This window comes from Bactrocera neohumeralis, chromosome 5 (genome assembly GCF_024586455.1).
Source record: "Bactrocera neohumeralis isolate Rockhampton chromosome 5, APGP_CSIRO_Bneo_wtdbg2-racon-allhic-juicebox.fasta_v2, whole genome shotgun sequence".
NCBI classification, from domain to species: domain Eukaryota; kingdom Metazoa; phylum Arthropoda; class Insecta; order Diptera; family Tephritidae; genus Bactrocera; species Bactrocera neohumeralis.
Genome location: NC_065922.1, coordinates 47,394,574 through 47,413,387, shown reverse-complemented (window position 1 = coordinate 47,413,387; position 18,814 = coordinate 47,394,574). Strand labels below are relative to the sequence as shown.

The 18,814-nt window shown below is 39.0% G+C and overlaps 1 long non-coding RNA gene across 3 annotated transcripts in view; it reads right to left on the bottom strand.

The window, feature by feature from the left end:
• LOC126758906 (uncharacterized) overlaps nucleotides 1–18,814 on the bottom strand; it is a 187,298-nt gene that overhangs the window by 117,069 nt on the left and 51,415 nt on the right. Inside the window, exon 1 of one of the 3 annotated variants that reach the window (XR_007666911.1) lies at nucleotides 15,469–15,549. The exons of the other annotated variants lie outside the window; for them this stretch is intronic. This is a non-coding gene — a long non-coding RNA (uncharacterized LOC126758906). Of the gene's footprint in view, nucleotides 1–15,468; nucleotides 15,550–18,814 lie in introns of those variants that run through there. 3 annotated transcript variants of the gene reach the window in all.

The window sequence follows — 18,814 nt, the reverse complement described above, 5'->3', positions numbered from 1 at the left end:
CAAAGCATTTTATCGTCAAAAATGTTTATCCTCACGCTGTCACATGTCATATGCACACCATAAAAAATGTCTAAAGGTTTACGCGAAAATTTCCAAGGAAAATTATCTTTATGATGAAGTTATGCACACCCATAAGCGCTAAACAAAAGCACCTCCGTATGCGCTTACGCACCAAAGTTTTCGCACAGCCAATTTTGAGGTGATTTGTGAGAAAACAAAAACAAAAACCAAATCATGTTTGGTGTAAATTTCGCCTTTGACAACAACACCGTCGGCGTGGTGATGAAAATACATAAACTTTACAAATTTATATGAGATACTAAACGTAGATAAAATGAAAGCATATGTGTGTGTGTGTAATTTATCTATGTTTGTATGGGTATGTATGAGAATGTGTGTTCCTATTTGGCGTGTAAATGCCTATAATTATATACGAATAACTTTTAAACTTGTGAATGAATTGTTCACTCAACTCAAAATGCACACACACACTTACGTATATACATATGTACATATACAGTAGCGGACAAAGCAATCCGTACAACCAGAAAAAAACACATTTTGCATTTTTTTTAGAAAGTTTTATATTTGACGAAAAGTTTTATTAAATTAATCAAATGATTACAGTAGCTAACCCAAAACAAAATAATTAAAAACAGTTCAGGTGCGACAAACCACCTTAAGGTGCAAAACGTTAACCAGAGAATCAGAATCCAACCATATATATACATATATATATATACGCTGAAGATATACTACTGCAACGAATATCAGCAGAACAATGATCCCAATGATACAAGTAGAGTTGCGAAAGAATATTCCGATCAAAATCGATTGAGCTACTACCACAGCATACCCAAAGCCCGTACCAAGAACCTGTCGGGTTGAAAAAGATATTTCGATTAAAAATCGATAGAGCTCCTACCATGGAGCCAAGCCAAAACCCTGACTTAAATCCCATTTAGCATTTATGGCAATATTTGGATGATAAGCTCGACCGATCTTCGTGTCAATCCAATAAATAAGATATTTTTAATAGATTGAAGGACTCCTGGGAAAATATACCACAATCACTTCTTGAGAACTTATGAACTGTCTAAGCATGCCTCGACGTCTTTTGCTTGTAATTCATGCTAAAGGTGGCAATCGAAGCTCTACTTAGAAGGCAACCTTTTAATATATACAATAATAGGCGAGGCCATTTCCATCGTCCAATTTTTGTGCCTAGTATAAAAACCGCATACCATCTCGAATGCAAAACCTTATGTCTCTGGCATATTTAGTCATTGATTCTTCGCACTTTTAGTAGGTTTTAACAGTACCGCCATACTACTGTAACCAAATTGAAAGGTGAATTTTGTCCATTTCATCTCCTTTAAAGTAATCCCCTCCAGCTGCAATACACTTATGCCAACGAATTTTCCAGTCATCATAGCACTTGGAAAAATCCTCCGTCGTGTTAGTCAACAGAGCCGTCTTCGATTCAGCTTTTATATCCTCAATTGAGTCAAAACGTCCTCGGAGTGGTCATGTGTATTTGCTGAATAGCCAGAAGTTACACGATGGTAAATCAGGCGAATGCCGTGGTTGCGGCACGATATTAGTTGAAAGTGTGACGAAATGATCACGAATGACCAATGCAGTATGATATGGTGCATTATCGCACTTCTTTGTTCAATAAATTCAGGCAAAATAAAAATCGAAGAATTCACTTTGACCAAGTATTCTCTGGGTAGCCCAAGAACATCCTTTTGAAGGCGAGCTAAAGTGAGAAGGCGAAACATCCCCTATTCAGGGTTGTGCGCTGGGTTTGGGACCCGTCACGTAAAAAAACTATCATTCACTCCGGTGGATGAACGTCTAGCCACAATCCGCATCAAAGCGAGGTTCTTCAACATATCGTTGATTTGCGCCTAGGCCCTGACGGAAGAGAAGGACGAAGTGACCAAAGATTCTTTCTATGAGCGCTTAGAGCGCACTTATGTGAACTGCCCCGCCACGATGTCAAAATCGTGCTTAGCGACTTTAACTCCATAGTCGGCAAGGAAGGTATCTTTGTCGCAACAGTCGGTAAATTCAGCCTCCACGAGGAAACATTCCCAAATAGGTTGAGGCTGATCGACTACGCCGTGGCCCGAAATATGGTTATCTGTAGTACTAGATTCCAGCATAAGAAAATTCGTCAAGCAACCTGGCTGTCTCCGGATCGAAACACCACCAACCGAAGTTATTGCGTTTTAAGTGTCACTATGTTTGTGTATTCGGTGCGAAAATGAGCTTCGCACAAAGGACCAACATTAAATGTTGTTTTAAAATTGGTAAAACTTTTACCGAAACGTTTTAATTGATGAAACAAGTTTATGGTGATGATTGCCTATCCCGTAGCAGAGTGCACGAGTGGTTTCAACGTTTTCCAAGTGGTCGTGAGGACATAAATGACGATCAACATTTGGACCATCAAAATCCGTGATCACCGGAAATTCCATCGAAACTGTAAGTGAATTTATCAAAAATAAGTCGAAATCATCATCGAAATTCATGGAAATGGAATTGAACATCTCCAAAACATCGATTTATCGTATTTTGACCGAACATTTGGTTTACGAAAGGTGTGTGCACGGTTTGTTCCGCACAAATTGACTGACGACCAAAAACTGCTCAGAACGCAACATTAGAGGGACGATTATTTGACCAAAAATCACATTTTAACCATTAACCACTACCCGTATTCACCTGATATTGCACCGTCCGACTTCTTCCTTTTTGGAAAAATGCCCATGAAAGAAAAGCCTTATGCAGACGTAGAGGTCATTCAAAAGGCTTGCATCAGCATACTGGCGGCCATACCGGCCAACGAGCTAAAACACTCGTTCGACATGCTTTTGGACCGTGCAAAAAGCTGTATTGAAGCAGAAAGAGACTATTTTGAATAAAATAAATTGATTTTGCCAAAAAAAGCATTTGTTCTGTTTTTTTTTTTGTAAGTCCTGTTTACTTTGGAACGCACCTTGTACAACCCTATATCTAACTCGATTGTTTTGGGTAATCCATACAACCGGACAAAACTTTTATATTTTGTAACAAATAGAAAGTCCGCCTATACGTTGGACTTTTCTGTCCGCTACTGTATATATACACTTACATACCTACATACATATGTATATACTCGCTCCCATATACAGCCTGACATTACACGCGGCAATAAATTGCATATGAAATTGGCGAATAATTTTCAAAGAAATAAGAAACACACAGCTTAATCTAAATTGAGAAACTGAAAGCAGAGAAAACAAGAACAACAAATGCTCAAAATGCGACACGCCACCACAAGGGCGGCGGCAGCGCAACGAAGCGTGGAAATTTGTGTGGCGGAAATTTGGCGGTAGGTATACAAAAGCAACAACAAAAATAAAATACAGAAATAACAGCAACAGCAAAAACCAAAAGCAACAAGAACTCGAAAAGCAATCGCAACAAACCACCAGCAAACCGACGAAACCGAACGTCAACCGAGCCTCGGAAAACTCACAAACAAGTAACCGCAAACAACGTGAACGCGGCATAACCTCAAAACAAATAGCAATAGCAACAACAATAAATGTTGCAATAAGCAAAGTAAACACGACGACGGCTGAACTAACTCAGAAGAAGTGGCAAAAAGCACGAGAAGGCGAGAACGCTGGATGTGTTAGGAACTATTGGCTTGAGAGACATTCCACCATGTTGTTGGTACTGTCGTTGTGTCACTAAAAGTATACACGTTGATACCAGCAATGCCCTGCTGTGCGCCAAAGCGGCAGCGCCGAAGTTTATTCACCAAAACCGATGACATTTTCCATTAGCAAGTTCGCTGCTTGGCAGGAAGACGCGATGCAAGAAGGACACGGCAAAGATGAGAAAGATGCACGAAAGCCGCCCGCAAGCGACAGATGAAGTGTGGGTAGCGTCGCTTAACAGGCAACCAGACGTCGAGTTTGTTCTGTTTGCGCAAACCTCAAATATGTTGCGACACCAGCAAGTGGAGTTCACGACCGCATTGCCACTTAACGGGTTGTTGTTATGTCAGGCAATTGTTGCAACTGCATAAATGCTACAACAGCGCAACATAAATGTTGCAAATATGCAGCTCCTTGCGAAGTCGTTCGTAAATACCGCGCCGCTGGCACAGGGTACGAGTTGTTGGCGGCAAAGTTGAAAGGTGCCGTAATGTAGTGCCGCTTGAAGCTGCACCGCGCAATATTCTGTCTCACCTCATCGCATTTATGCTCATTGACCCATCTCGAAAAGTCAAGTGACGTTGGAAAATCTAAAATTACTTAGTAAAACACGAATTTGACTGCAGTTTATGGCTGTGATTTCGAATGTAGAGCCAACTTTTGTGGCAGAGGGGAACCTTTGTGGTATGCAAATATCGAAAATAAATTATTAAGCAATTGTGCAATGAGTTTAACTGCGATGTAAAATAATATAGTGAAAGTGAGTTTATATGGAGTCGGAGCTCTTTATAAAAGCGACTTTTCCACAGCCGGCTATTTTGAGCTTCCGAATAAATTGCTAACAAAAAAAGCAGCCGGACGGATAAAATATTTGCCGCTCTTCTACAGAACTGTGCAGATCTACTGTCTCACCGCGTTGCTAATCCATGAAGTAATGCTTAATCCAGTGGTTCCGTGATAGGAATATTAATTAGGAGTAGGTTAGGTTAGGTCCTCCAATTATAAAAACAAACCCCAAGTAGGTGACAGGAGGCCAAAGTTATCTTCATATCAATTCTGGCACCCCGCAAGGCGGCATCCTATCCCCCTTGCTTTGTGTCACTTGAAGATCGTCTGTTATGTGGACGACCTCGCTATCCTCTGTTCAGAAATGAACCTTAATCGCCTATATCGGCTCATAGGAAGAGGCCTTGAGATCTGCGCCAACTGAGCGGAGGGTCGCGATCTAACTGTCAGTCCAGAGAAAACAGAAATCAGTATTTTCACAAGAAGAACAAAAACTTCTAAATTCAATCTCCCCTTTTTAAGGGGTAAAAGTATTGTACTCTCGAGCTCTGTCAAATATATCGAAAAGAGAACAGATTGAGAGCAGGGCTTTCAAAGCGCTTCGAATCTTTTTATCCAGGAGAAAAGCCATTGCCCCAAATTGAGGCTTACGACTTCACATCGTAAAGGCTCCACACAAGTCTCATCCTACCCATACTAACATATGATGCGTTGGTATGGTGGATGGCATTATCGAGGTAGTGTCATATTAAACCCCTGGAATAAGTACAACGGGCTTACTTGCTGACGATTGTAGGCGGAATGAAAACTAGGTCAACTAAGACCCTGGGGGTTATCGTCGACATCCTGCCGATACATATAGTTACAAGAGCAGTACGAGGCAATGCATATGGCTAGCCGGTCCATGATTTTAGACCATTAGAGTCAGACTCGTCACCATGGACATGGCATAGTATCATACTCGACTTTCTTAGTAAACTCCGACAATGCGACAGACAAAGGGGACACGTCAGAAAGTAAACATAAGTTTTCATTACCCAGTAGAGAAGATTGGGTCAATGATTCTGTGATCGACAGTTCCAACTTTGAAATCTGCATATTCAACGACGGATCAGAAACTTCAGCCGGAGTAATCGTATTCTGTAATAATCCATTCGCAGCAGGTAGCTTTAAACTAAATGACTACAATTCATATTCTAGACAGAAGGTCTAGTGAACACCCTTATTGTACTTCTAACCTAAAATTACCTGTTTAACTGAAAAATTCGTATTTACAAAATGGTTGTGAATGATCTTAAATTAAAGCAAATGAAAGTAACATATTTAAAGATCGATCAGGTGGTTACCAAGCGAACCCAAAATCTACCAAAAACCGAACTGATAACTCTGAGCAGTGTTTGGAAATATAACATCTGATCAGCTTTGACTAGTCCATTTAAACAGCGCAACAGTTTGGAAATTTTATGATTCTAATGGAATCACGGCTACTAAACGGTTGAAAATGTTGCAGTAGTGTTTTAGGGAGTCTACTTTATCACGAACAAAAGTCACTGAGTGCCACAAAGCAATCAGTGAAGGAAATCGGAAGGAAGCCGTCTATCCACCTCGGCTAATGACGATAACTTCAAAAAGTTAAAGAAACAGTGCTTGAAAACGCGCTGTTGGTTTCAGGCAGATAACAGAGGATCTCAACATCTCTTATGAATCGACTCATCACAATTAAATTAATGTTTTGGGTATGGAGCGTGTCAATGGTGGACTCGTAAGACCAAATCTTGTGCTCAATAATCGTTAGGAAGAAACTTAATAAAAGTGAAGGGGTACATCAAAAACAGTAATGAAAAGTTAGAAGGTCGCTATTATCAATGTATCGCTATCGCTGCAACAAATAAAATTTCGCAGGAAAGATTTAAAAAAGTACGATCTTTTCAGCTTGGTAAATGTTATTGAATATATGCTAAAAGCTAGATGTACCGATCTCTTTTCTCTTTGAATAGCAGCACAGTTACCTCGTTCGTAGTTATTGGGTGTAAATTTTTCTCCGACTTCGCCTTATATTTATTCTGTAAAATCACAAGAGATGTTGATGGAATTATGTTCCACACTTCCTCAATACAATACACACACTGTTAACGCCCAGCTCTATGTTGCCGCTCTGTTTATTACCGATTACTATTTGATAACATACGAACCAATTACATATTTTTCAGTAGATAGACAACATCAAACATATCGAGCATCTGAAATAGATCGAACTCGACGTTTTTTAACACATAGTCAAGATTTACCCTAATAACCGTAACTGGAAGATAATTGAAGCAAACACATCCACTCAAGCCCGTTTGGTATAGTTTACAACTTCTTCTAAGTACTTTTCTTTAGTCTATCTACTCAGAGAATATAGAAGTTAGTAAAATTAATTCAATTGGGTCTTATTTGTGATACTTGTCGACATATGTATGTATATACAAACTATTACCGAACATTTCCCTACATAACCTAAAACCTTTCGCTTCAAAATTAAGCCACCAATTTTCTGCCATTGTGACCTACATATATAAACGGATTTAGACTGACAATTGTGGTCGAGCTGAAACAAACTCGAATGAATTGAGCTAAGAAACAACGCGTCAAAAATGCCTGTAATCACTCTGTCCAACATTATTTCTTTACTCATTAAAACTTAAACCTCAAACTCACTTTCATCAAAAGCGACAAAACCAACGATACCACGACACTCAGGATAACAACTGCCATAAAGGCAATTAATTTTGAGGCGGTGAATGATTTGAAAAACTATTGAAATTATATAGAAAATGAGGAGAAAGTGCTGGAAACAAAACATTGTTGTGGTTGACTTCAAATTTCTTTACATAACACTGTTATTGCTGCATTGTTGTGTCAGTCATTGTTCCCGCTGCAATTACCGTTGCGTCAGCTAACCTTTATTAGTGCACTCCGGTAAAAAGTAATCACGATGATCTTCTTTGCTAAAGGATATTATAACTTTGTCCTCAGTGATGGCTGGCTGCAACAATCGGTGAAGAAATCGATCTAAATAAAAATGATAAAAATCGAAATTTTATACAATTATCGATTCCGAACCGATTTCGGCCGAGTTTGAAGAACCACACCTCGTACTTCTTTGTCATCAAAAACTGGCTTTATTAGACTGACACAGGTCATAGGTGTGTCCCTCAAACTAATGTATTTTTCGTTCACCCAGACAATGGTGGAGAAATAAATCTCGAGGGTAGATGAGACTTATTAGCCTTTAGTTAAGGTGCGCTTTGCATCGCCTCTATACAACGTATGGCAAACCACCGAGCTCATTTCATTAACTGAAGCGCGATTTGGCAAATATTTTTATATCGCTTTTTTGCGACGGTTCCATAAAGTTCGTTTGCGCTCGAACTAAGCTCCACCTTACTTGGTTGGTTGAACAGTTTTTATGTCAGCAGCATTTGTTGTTGCCACTTGTTGTCGTCCTATATGTATTGGAGTTGGTTTGTTGTTGCAAACACTTTTCTGACAAAGCACTTCCTCGTGCCCGACAAGAGAAAGAACCAGCGTGCCAACCAACTAACCGAACAACCCACCGGCTGTGCTCATTTCAACTTCAACGAACGGTTAAAGCAATGCAGAGCTTTGACGCAACGCGTTGCCAACGCTAGTGTATGTTGTTGTCCACTTGCAACTCAATACTGCCAGCGAGGTGTTATTGTGCGCAACAAACAGCAAAATAACGTCAACACCCGTGAGCAACAACAGCAGTAACAGTAATGGTAATAGGAAAATCAAACAGAAGAAAGGACAAGCGCACAGCGGTGTCAGTTGGCTGATGGTACCAATGAGCCAGGTAAGAGGCCGCAAAATGCCACAACACAAAGCTCAGTGTTGATGGTTGGATTTTGCATTTGTGTTGGCAGCAACACTCCACAATCCAACGACTATGAGTATTTACTCCATTTTCCACCGGTACACACTTGCGCATTTTCCGCGCCCATTTTTGATTTTGTCGCTGTTGTGAACTCATTTGTTTGTTCAGTCGTCGGTTGATTTACTCGTTTATTTGGCCGTTGGCCGTTGGCTGTTGACAGTTGTTGACCCGTTGGCCCTATTGCCGCGGCCGACCGATTCACTGTTCCGACACACATTTTAACATTTGCTTTTATTCTTTCGATGGAAAGGGTGACGTTGCCGGTTAGTGCAGACCATTAGGACAGGCATTACTCAATGCAAATAGAACTGAGTGCAGTGAATGGGATGGAGGAAAGCAATTCTTATTATTGTCGGTGCCCAAGAGTTAATGCAGGCGGAATGGATGTGTATATGCTACGAACGCTAGATGGAGCTAACTACCAGGTTGAATACAATTTCTTCCGAACATACATAGTTTATGTAGCATGTTTTGGCAGTGGAATTTGTTGACAACGCTTCGCAATATGCTTCATTCCTAATTTCTAATGACGGTTGCACCTTGATTAACCGCAAACGAAATTCTTTGTATACAAAGAGAGAACAAGGAATAATTGAAACAACCGAAAGAGGTTAACTGTTAATGTTGAAAAAATATAATCCGAATGCATACCATATTCTTTCTTAATCCCCATTCCATATTTGCTGAGTTTCTTTTTTAATGTGTTTTAAGACTTGTGTACACTTTATACACATATTGATTAAGAACGGTGAATACAATAGTCGATGGAACGAACAGCTGTACGAGATAAACAACAACATTAACATAGTTCAGCTAGAGACAGCGGCTACGTTGGCTAGGTCATGTCATCCGAATAGATGAAAACAGAGGAAGAGCTCCACTCGGTTGGAAAAAACAGGTGGAGAAGAACTTGACTAAACTTGAAATCTCTAATTGGCACAAAACAGAGAAAAGAAAAAGAACGACTGTTGTGCTTATGTAAACTCAGCTATAACCGAGTAAGCGGTATCTACGCCAATAAAGAAGAAGAACATGTCCCAATCATAGTTCTGGTTTTATTAATATATACCTATCCTACGGGTTTTCAATGGTGATATGAAAATACTAAATACATTTTTGTGTTTGAAATTTTATAGAATGAATAGAAGAAGGTTTGGTGGAAGTACGACCGCAAACGAAATGGCTGCAATCTTATATACCTGCGACTCTGACCTCTATAAACTGTAACTTTTTCGGGTTGCAATGGTGGCTCATGAATAGTGTGTAATGTGTGGATTTTCTGACCCATTCGACCAATAACGCCAATCATGAAAATCAGGATTATTTTCAAGTTGTTGCTCAGTCCAATTCACGAACACACGACGATTCTGGTGATCAAGTGCCTTCAGTTCTTGCGTCAATTTGATCTTGTAAGAATGTAGGCTAAGATCTCTTCGCGAAATTCGCCACAGCGACGTGATAGAGTTGCCCAACGCTTGAGAACGTTGTGTGAGAGACAGATTTTTGTGCTCCTCAATTGATGCGCTAGCGGCACGGGAACATTTTGTTCTGTGCCTGTGGATTCAAATATTTTCACCAGGCGCTCAATTGTTGATATAACAGGACGTTTATGACGACGTAGCGCTCTTAAAGTTGAGGCGACTGACTCCGAATTTCGGTAGTAAATTTTAATAATTTCGACTCGTTGTTAGATCGTATATCCATTCCATGATGAAATGGCAAACCTTACGGAAATGTCAAAAGATGGCGTCGTTTGCTGTCCCTATCAGTCTACTTTTGTAGTGTCCCTATTGCAAACCCCGTTAGAAAAAACTTGCCAATTATTACTGACCGTTTGAAAAAAGAAGAGGATCTATATTTTCTTATTATATTTATGCTGGCATTGTTATGCGTAACTATTACAAGCCTATAGTTTTCACAGTCTTGAAACCGCAGAAATGTCGCTCCTGGCTTTCTGCCAATTGTCCTGAAGCCTTGGTTTTCTAACGGCTGATCCAAGAAAAGGTACTTTTTTCAATAACCTTTTTTGTAGGTCACGCGTGAGTCGTGTCAAGCTGTCATATTACTTTTGTTCAGTATTGTCTGCTCACCGCGGTATACTAAATTACCTCAGGAGCTGTAGAAAGCGGTACGAAGAACCGTAAACAAGCTGGCGGAAAAACAGACCGAATAAAACTTAGCGCTCGATATCCATTTCCATTTTTAAATTGCCTTGCTTTTATGTAAATGTGTAGGACTGAAAAGTTTGAAAATGAAGAAGTGTGAAACCAAATTTCAACTCTCTTTAGGTTTGAGTCCACTGGCACCAAAATTACTTTCTACCAAAAGCTATCAAGCTTGGCTCTATACACAAATACTTATGTACTGTGGCCAAAAAATAAGGTGACATTTGAATTTAAACTGCGCGCGTCGAAGGATTTGGAGAATTATTTTTTTTTTTTAGGTTGGTAGTACTGTCAGTCACATTTATGTCAAATTTCATGTCAAAATATTCATTAGTCTTTGAGATACGTGTCGTTTTATGAGCTGCTAAAAGTGATTTTTTCGTGTTTTGCGATGTCGAAATTTGTTGAGCAAAGAATTTGCATTAAATTTTGTTTACGGAATCAATTTTCTGCTGCGGATACGTTGAGGATGGTGCAGAAAGCCTTTGGTGATGAGGCTATGTCTAAAAAAAATGTTTACAAGTGGTATATAGTGAGTTCCAAGCCGGCCGTGAACGTGTCGAAGACGAAGAGCGTCCAGGGCGACCATCAACCTCAACCGACGAAGCTCACGTTCAAAAAATATAAGATTTGGTGTTGAAAAACAGTTGGCATATCTAAAGGCTCAGCCAATACCATTTTGAAGGATGTTTTGGGCCTCAAGCGCGTCAAATCTCGACTGGTACCGAAAACATTGAATTTTTTGGAAAAAAGGCGTCGCGTTGAAGTGTGTGAAACGATGCTTTCCGACTACCAGGGTGTCATGAAACGAATTATAACTGGCGATGAGACTTGGATCTATGCTTACGACCCCGAAACAACCGATCAATCGAGACCAAAAAAATCGCGCCAAAGTCGCTCAAAAATCAAGGTCATGTTGACTGTTTTCTTCGATTATCGTCAAACAGTCAACAAGGAATATTATTTGAACGTTATGCGTCGTTTGCGTAACGCTATCCGCCTAAAAAGGCCGGAATTGAGGAAAGACAATTCTTGGTTTCTACACCACGATAATGCACCATCCCATACTGCCCTCGTAATTCGTGATCATTTCGCCAAAAACTCAACCCATATCGTTCCGCAACCACCGTATTCACCTGATCTGGCGCCGTGCGACTTCTGGCTGTTCACCAAGCTCAAAAGACCGCTCCGGGGACACCGTTTTTATACGATAGAGGAGATTCAAGCCGCAGCAAAGACGGAACTGAAGGCCATCCCGGAAAGTGACTACAACCAGTGTTTCGAAGATTGGAAAATCCGTTGGCATAAGTGCATTGCATCAGGAGGGGATTACTTTGAAGGGGATAAAATTGATTTGGAAGAATAAATAAAGAATTTTCAAAATAAATACAATGTCACCTTATTTTTTGGGCACAGAGTATATGCACGGATTGATATAAAATACACATATCCATATTTGTATGATTACAATGCGGAACACAGTTTTGAAGGGATGCAATGCGCACTTTCCGATAATTAAAAGCTCATAACTGCACACATATAAACATAAGCCAGTTTTGTACAAATATAAAACTACATACATTCAAATGGATTGTGTGTATATGTAAATATTTATGAGTAGAGTGCCATTGCGGAGCTAGAAAATTTTGTTTTGCTTTTTGCTATATGGTACGAATGTAAGTAAATGAAAATCAAAATACCGTGTGTCTATGGTATTAACTCGCCCTACCCCATAGAATTTGCATATGCTAGAAGAACTTTGTAATGTATTTTAATTTCCTGCTATAATTTCCGACCGGCATTGTTTGCATGCAGTGATAAATACACTGAAAAAAATGTAACTATATCAAATTGAAAATCTACTCCTATATTAAATTAGATATGAAAGACAGCTTACGAAAGCTACTTGTAACGGGTGATTCAGGTAGAAGTACTTTTCTCAACAGCTTTTTTTTGACAGATCACGCGTGAGTCATGTAAAGCTGTCATGTTATTTTTGTTCAGTATTGTTTTGGCATTTCATCATGAAAATTAAAATCTTACGCCTGAACAATGTTTACAAATCGTTCAACTTTATTATGAAAATTCACGTTCTGTAAAGAATGTGCTACGCTTACTGAGCGTACTATTCGCAACACCTTCACCCATCTTGAGACCCAGCATTCATTGTTGGAAAAAATCCGACCGAATAGAACACGTCCAGCACGCAGTGAAGACAATAGAGCACCCGTAGCTGAGAGTGTACACGAAGACCGTGAAAAGTTGATATGGAACGACTTGGCACATTTTACGTTGAGATCTTAAGGGGCTATACCAGTGTGACACTTTCAAAAAAAAATTAATTTTTAATTTTAATTTTTGATATTTTTCAAAGAACGTAGGTCCTTGTATAGGAAATAATAAATAATAAATAACCTTTTTAATTTTTTTTGTTTCTGCTACTCACCCGGCATGAATCAAGTCATCAGTTGGGGTTCTTGTTTTTTGGCACCTCCGAATTAAGCACATAACTCCGTTATTTTTCAATATTTTTGTACAAAAAAAATACTAAAATGTAGCTGAAAATATATCTTATTACGTCCAAAGAAGCATTACATCGAGTACTTACTTAAAAAAAAAATTCACGAGAATCGCGTTATTTTTCATGCGTTACACTGGTATAGCCCCTTAAATTACAGGCGTAAAAAATACAACTTGTGCAAGAACTGAAGCCCCTCGACATTCCCAGATGACATCGCTTGGCTCTATGGCCTTTTGAAAAGTTCCAAGATTCGACGGTTTCGAGCCAAATTTTATTCAGCGATGAGGCTCATTTCTGGCTCAATGGGTATGTAAACAAGCAGAATTGCCGAATTTGGGACTAAGAGCAACCTAAAGAGATTTAAAAGTAGCCATTTCATACAAAAAAAATAACGGTTTGTTTTGATTTGTGAGCCGGTGGAGTCATGGATCCATATTTCTTCAAAAATTACATCTATGAGAACCTAACCGTCAATGGCGACCGATATATTCGACTAATGGATGCCTGAAATTGAAGCTCGTGACTTCGACGACATTTGGTTTCAACAAAGCGGTGCCACTTCCCACATATCGCATCAATCAGTAGTTTAATTGAGAGAAAACTTCGGTGAGCAGATAATTTCACATTTTGGGCCGGTCAATTGGCCAGCAAGATTGTGTGATATCACACCGTTAAACTTTTTCTTCTGGGGATATGTAAGGTCTAAAGTCAATGCGGTCAACCGCTTTTCGATTCAAGCCTTGGAGCAAACCTTCACGCGTGACATTCGTCAGTTAGCATTCGAAATGCTCGAACGAGTCATCGAAAATTGGACACAACGGATGGATCCCCTTTAAAAGAAATAATTCTCAAAAAATAAATGCCAACGAATATTATTTCGAATGATAATAAGCACTCTTCATTAAGGGGGTATTCTGGTTTAGAAATTCGAAAAAATCGAGGTTTTTTTTGCATATTTTTATGGTATAACCCTTTAAGAAAATGTCCCTAAGAGGATTTTTCGAAATTCAAATTATTTTCCGAGTTACAGCTCATTTTGTGACTCCGACTCCGACTGCGCGCGACTAGTTCTCAAACTTTAAACTCGTTTTTCTCACAACTACTTTTCCAGAAACGGTGTGCATGACATCTCAAGTTCTACTCAACCGACCAGAATACCCTCTTAAATTTTAATTTTCTGTGTTTTTTTTTCTCAAAAAGAAAGGAATCTCGGACTGGATCACCCTAAAGCAACAGGTTAACTGGCGGACATACGTGATTTTCTATAGTTGAAACCGATGGAAAGACCAGATGGAGAAGGACTTGGTCTCGCTTGGAATCTCTAATTGCCGCCACCTTGCGGAAAAAAGAAATGACTAGCGCGCTGTTGTTAACTCGGCTATAATTGCGTAAGCGGTGTCTACGCCAGTTAAGAAGAAGAAACCGATGCAATAGAGAACTATAAAAAAGCCCGCATCTTAGCTAGAAAAACGAATATTATTATATTATATTGTATTCCGGTCGAAAAAGATCGGAAACAAACGAACACTACTAGGATATGTCTGAATCATCTTCTTGCCTTTCTTCTTTGAAAACAGTCAAAATTATTAGGAGAGATCCAGATTTATATCGTGATCTGAAACCTGGATGGGGTACTTTCTAAGGCACCAGAATATACAAAGCTATTCTCTCTCTTTTACAAATATTTGATCTTTCCCCGTGTAGCTCGTTGAACAAGAATTCTATAGCAGATTTCGGTTGTCCACGACAACAACAGACGTAATGCTGCCGCTTGAGCACAAACAAAGCGCAAAATCGCAAAAGTACAAATTAAAGAAAATGGAAAACCGAAAATCATAAATGAAAAACTCCAAGCACACACACATACAAACACAAAAATGTAAGCCAAAAAATTAAAAGTGTGTGCATAGATGAATGAATAACCAAGCGGCAAGTGAGCGTGTGAATAAACTTGAAGAATGGAATAATTTAGTGCAGGTACGAGTTGCATTATATAATACAACTGAACACATACACACAACAACAAATCTAAATAATGTGGAGCGCAAGTAATCGGCGCCCAGTCAACAGGAAGTCAGACAATCAGTCAGCTGCACAAAAGCAAGTTAATTGTGCCAGTTAACTACATAGAAAGTGAATCGAACAGTCGACCGACATGTTTACGTAGCTGCATACACACACAATTATATATACATATATATATTTACATATAACCCACATTTGCAAAGCCAATGAAATATTGGAGCCATTGGCCCGCTGTCTTAATTACCAGCAACATCAATAACGGCAATATTGACACAATACATGCATGTATATGTAACCACATGATTCTATACTTACCTCCGAGTAAATCTATATATATACATATATGATAGACGGTTTCTGTTTCCAAAACTAGCCAGTGTCTGCGGTCATTGTACCGGAAGGGTGTGCTTTTGTAATCGACGCACAAATATCAATTAAACTGCAAAATAAACAAGACAGCCAATGAATAGGTTCAGTGTTAGGATAGCCAGCTTTACATAGACTGTTGATAGGTAGGTGGGTGCACAGTTCAATAGACAAACAAAGCGATACGTTGAACGCAAGCAAATAAATAGCAGCGAAATATACACAATATACACAAACCTACAGACTTAAATGGAAAATAATTGTTCAGGTTTCAAGACATGTTTATTTGGACTCTTTGTGGAGCAACAAATGTCCGAGCTTTGCGAACTGTATTCGTAAGAACTAATGGAATAACCAACTAAAAGACTTTATGCAGTATTCAGAACACAGATCACATGGATTCTTCCATTGACATCCAGGGAGATAAACTCGAGCGATTATATCAGCTATCGGCGCCGAACCAAGAATCGGCAGACAGAGGAGTGGAAGAAGAGCATCAAAATGTGGCAGCAGCGGTGACAATCCTCATCCAAAGGATGCTGGAATCACCGACTTGTTCTGGACTCGTTTATAGACAGACTACATGGGGACCTGGATTTCCACCTGATCCAAATATTTAGTGGACACGGGTGCTTGAGAAGCTAAAAAATCGCATAGATTCTTCAACAAGCGTTTACATCACTGTAATCCTTATTTAAAAACCTCTCTCTCAAAACTTGACAAAAATACCAAGCAGCGCTGTTACACTGAATATATTCTATGGTCAATAGAGGCACCTTCTAAGATGGAGTTCTGTCTCCTTTATTCTGGACATTAGTGGCAAATGACCTATTGAAAGAAATCTTAAATGAGACTGTCGGGTGATAACTTATGCAGATGATGTTGTACGCATGGTTAAAGAGCACTTCTTAGATACCGTTTACGAGTGACACAAGCGTGCCTAAATATGGTAGTTAGCTGGACGGAAAGAAGAAGGCTGTCAATCCAAATAAAACTGAACTGACTAGCCTTTTAGCAGGAGATATAAAATCCTGAATGTACGCCTTCCCTTATTCTCGCCTTCACCCTGTTGAATAATACTTGAACCTAATTATACCCTGAACAGGATATATTAAGTTTGTCACGATGTTTGTAACACCCAGAAAGAAGCGTCGGAGACCCTATAAAGTATATATATAAATGAACAGTATGTTGAGCTGAGTCGATTTAGCCATGTCCGTCTGTCTGTCTGTCCGTCTGTCTGTATATATATACGAACTAGTCCCTTAGCTTTTAAGATATCAATTTGAAATTTTGCAAACGTCATTTTCTTTTCAAGAAGCTGCTCATTTGTCGGAACGGCCGATATCGGACCACTATAACATATAGCTGCCATATAAACTGAACGATCGGAATCAAGTTCTGGTATGGAAAACTTTCACATTTGACAATGTATTTTCACCAAATTTGGTATATGTTAAGATTATTTTCTCCGAAGAAATTGTTCAATCGGACCACTATAACAATGTAATAAACTGAACGATCGGAATGAAGTTCTTGTATGGAAAACTTTCACATTTGACAATGTATTTTCACCCAATTTGGTACAGATTATTTTCTAAGGCAACAATGTAAACTCCAAAGAAATTGTTCAGATCGGTCCACTATTACATATAGCTGCCATATAAGCTGAACGATTGGAATCAAGTTCTGGTATGGAAAACTTTCACATTTGACAATGTATCTTCACCAAATTTGGTATATGTTATTTTCTAAAGTAACAATGTAATCTCCGAAGAAATTGGTCGGAACAGATTACTATAGCATACAGCTTCCATACAAACTGAACACATAGTTACTAAAAGAAATGCACCTGTGAAGGGTATATTAGCTTCGGTGCAACCAAAGTTAACGTTTTTTCTTGTTTTTGATATTAGGTCGTTCACTATGTAAATTCGTTTGCAATTTAAACACCATTCACTTGGTGAAATTCTCCATGCAATAACTTTTCATATCTTTCGGGGAAGCAATTGATTCCACGCTCATAAAATTTTTCATTCTTCAATGTAGAAAACTAAGTGGCTTTTGACATCCTGATTTGAGGTGAAAAATTTTGCAAAGACCGGAACAAGTAATAGAGCTTTTGTCGAGTCATCAACCTTCTATGAGGTCTCGAATTAACACTACACCTTTCCTACTGATCAATTCTGGCCTCTTCTGTTCGTGTGCATCTCTCAAATTGTCCAGCTGTTCACAATGCACTTGAGAATTAATAGAGGAGTTGGTAAGTTCAAAATCAACACTCCTTTTGAAATCGCACCAAACCGACAACTTGTTTTAGTGACTGTCGGCCTTCGGAGTGGTTTGAGCTAGTTCATTCTTTTATATTATGCTCTCTTGCGATTTATATTATTGTAAACAACCAACTTTTCGTCGCATGTAACAATGCAAATCAAGTCGTTAGTGCGACGAAGCAGATTTCGTTCTGTTAGAACGTGAAAACCCCCTAAAGCAAGCTTTGAAATTAATCCTAAACCTATCATGTACTAGTAAACGGTCTCGTTTGATAAATTTAATATTTCAGCAATATCTCGAGTTCATATTCGACGATTTACATCCATATTTTATTTTATCCACATCGATTTCAAGAGAATTTAAAAATTTTTTCTTACAAACAAGCCTTACTATCAGCTGTTCAAATAAATAACTGCAGAGCAGTTACGTATGAAGTTGGCTGCGAAAAAATTCAATAAGATCAGCTGTTGTCATCAAACGAAATTACTCAGAAAACGATCCAATAGAAAGCTATATTTGAAGCCCAATGTTGAAGAGAGGGTGAGGTTAATTGCCTTTATTATTGTAAAGGAGCTATTGGGAGGTGCCTTTCAAACAGAGGTGGCAGCCATTAAGGAAGCAACAGATGTACTTCTTTTATGAAGGAATGCATCCACTTTAACAACATAGCTGATATTAAACTAGCCTGGGTGGAAACGTCGGAAACTGTAAAGTCGGTGAAATCGCAAGAATCTACAAACCCGGTGAATTGGCTGTAGTGGACATTAGCCGGTTAATAAATTTGTGATTGGCTCTAGACGCTATGTAAATATACAACTTTTTGAGCCATAACTAAGAGTTCTGGACATCCCAATGGACAATCGTCTCTAGCTGCCCAAACTAAGTTGGGGTGTAGCCGAATATTTTATGAGCGATCACATATCATTTTTTTCAAATGTTACCAGAAATTTTTATAATATTAAAAAATCACTACATTCATTACATTACTGCTTTGGTTAAGGGGTACAATTAGTGGGACAGT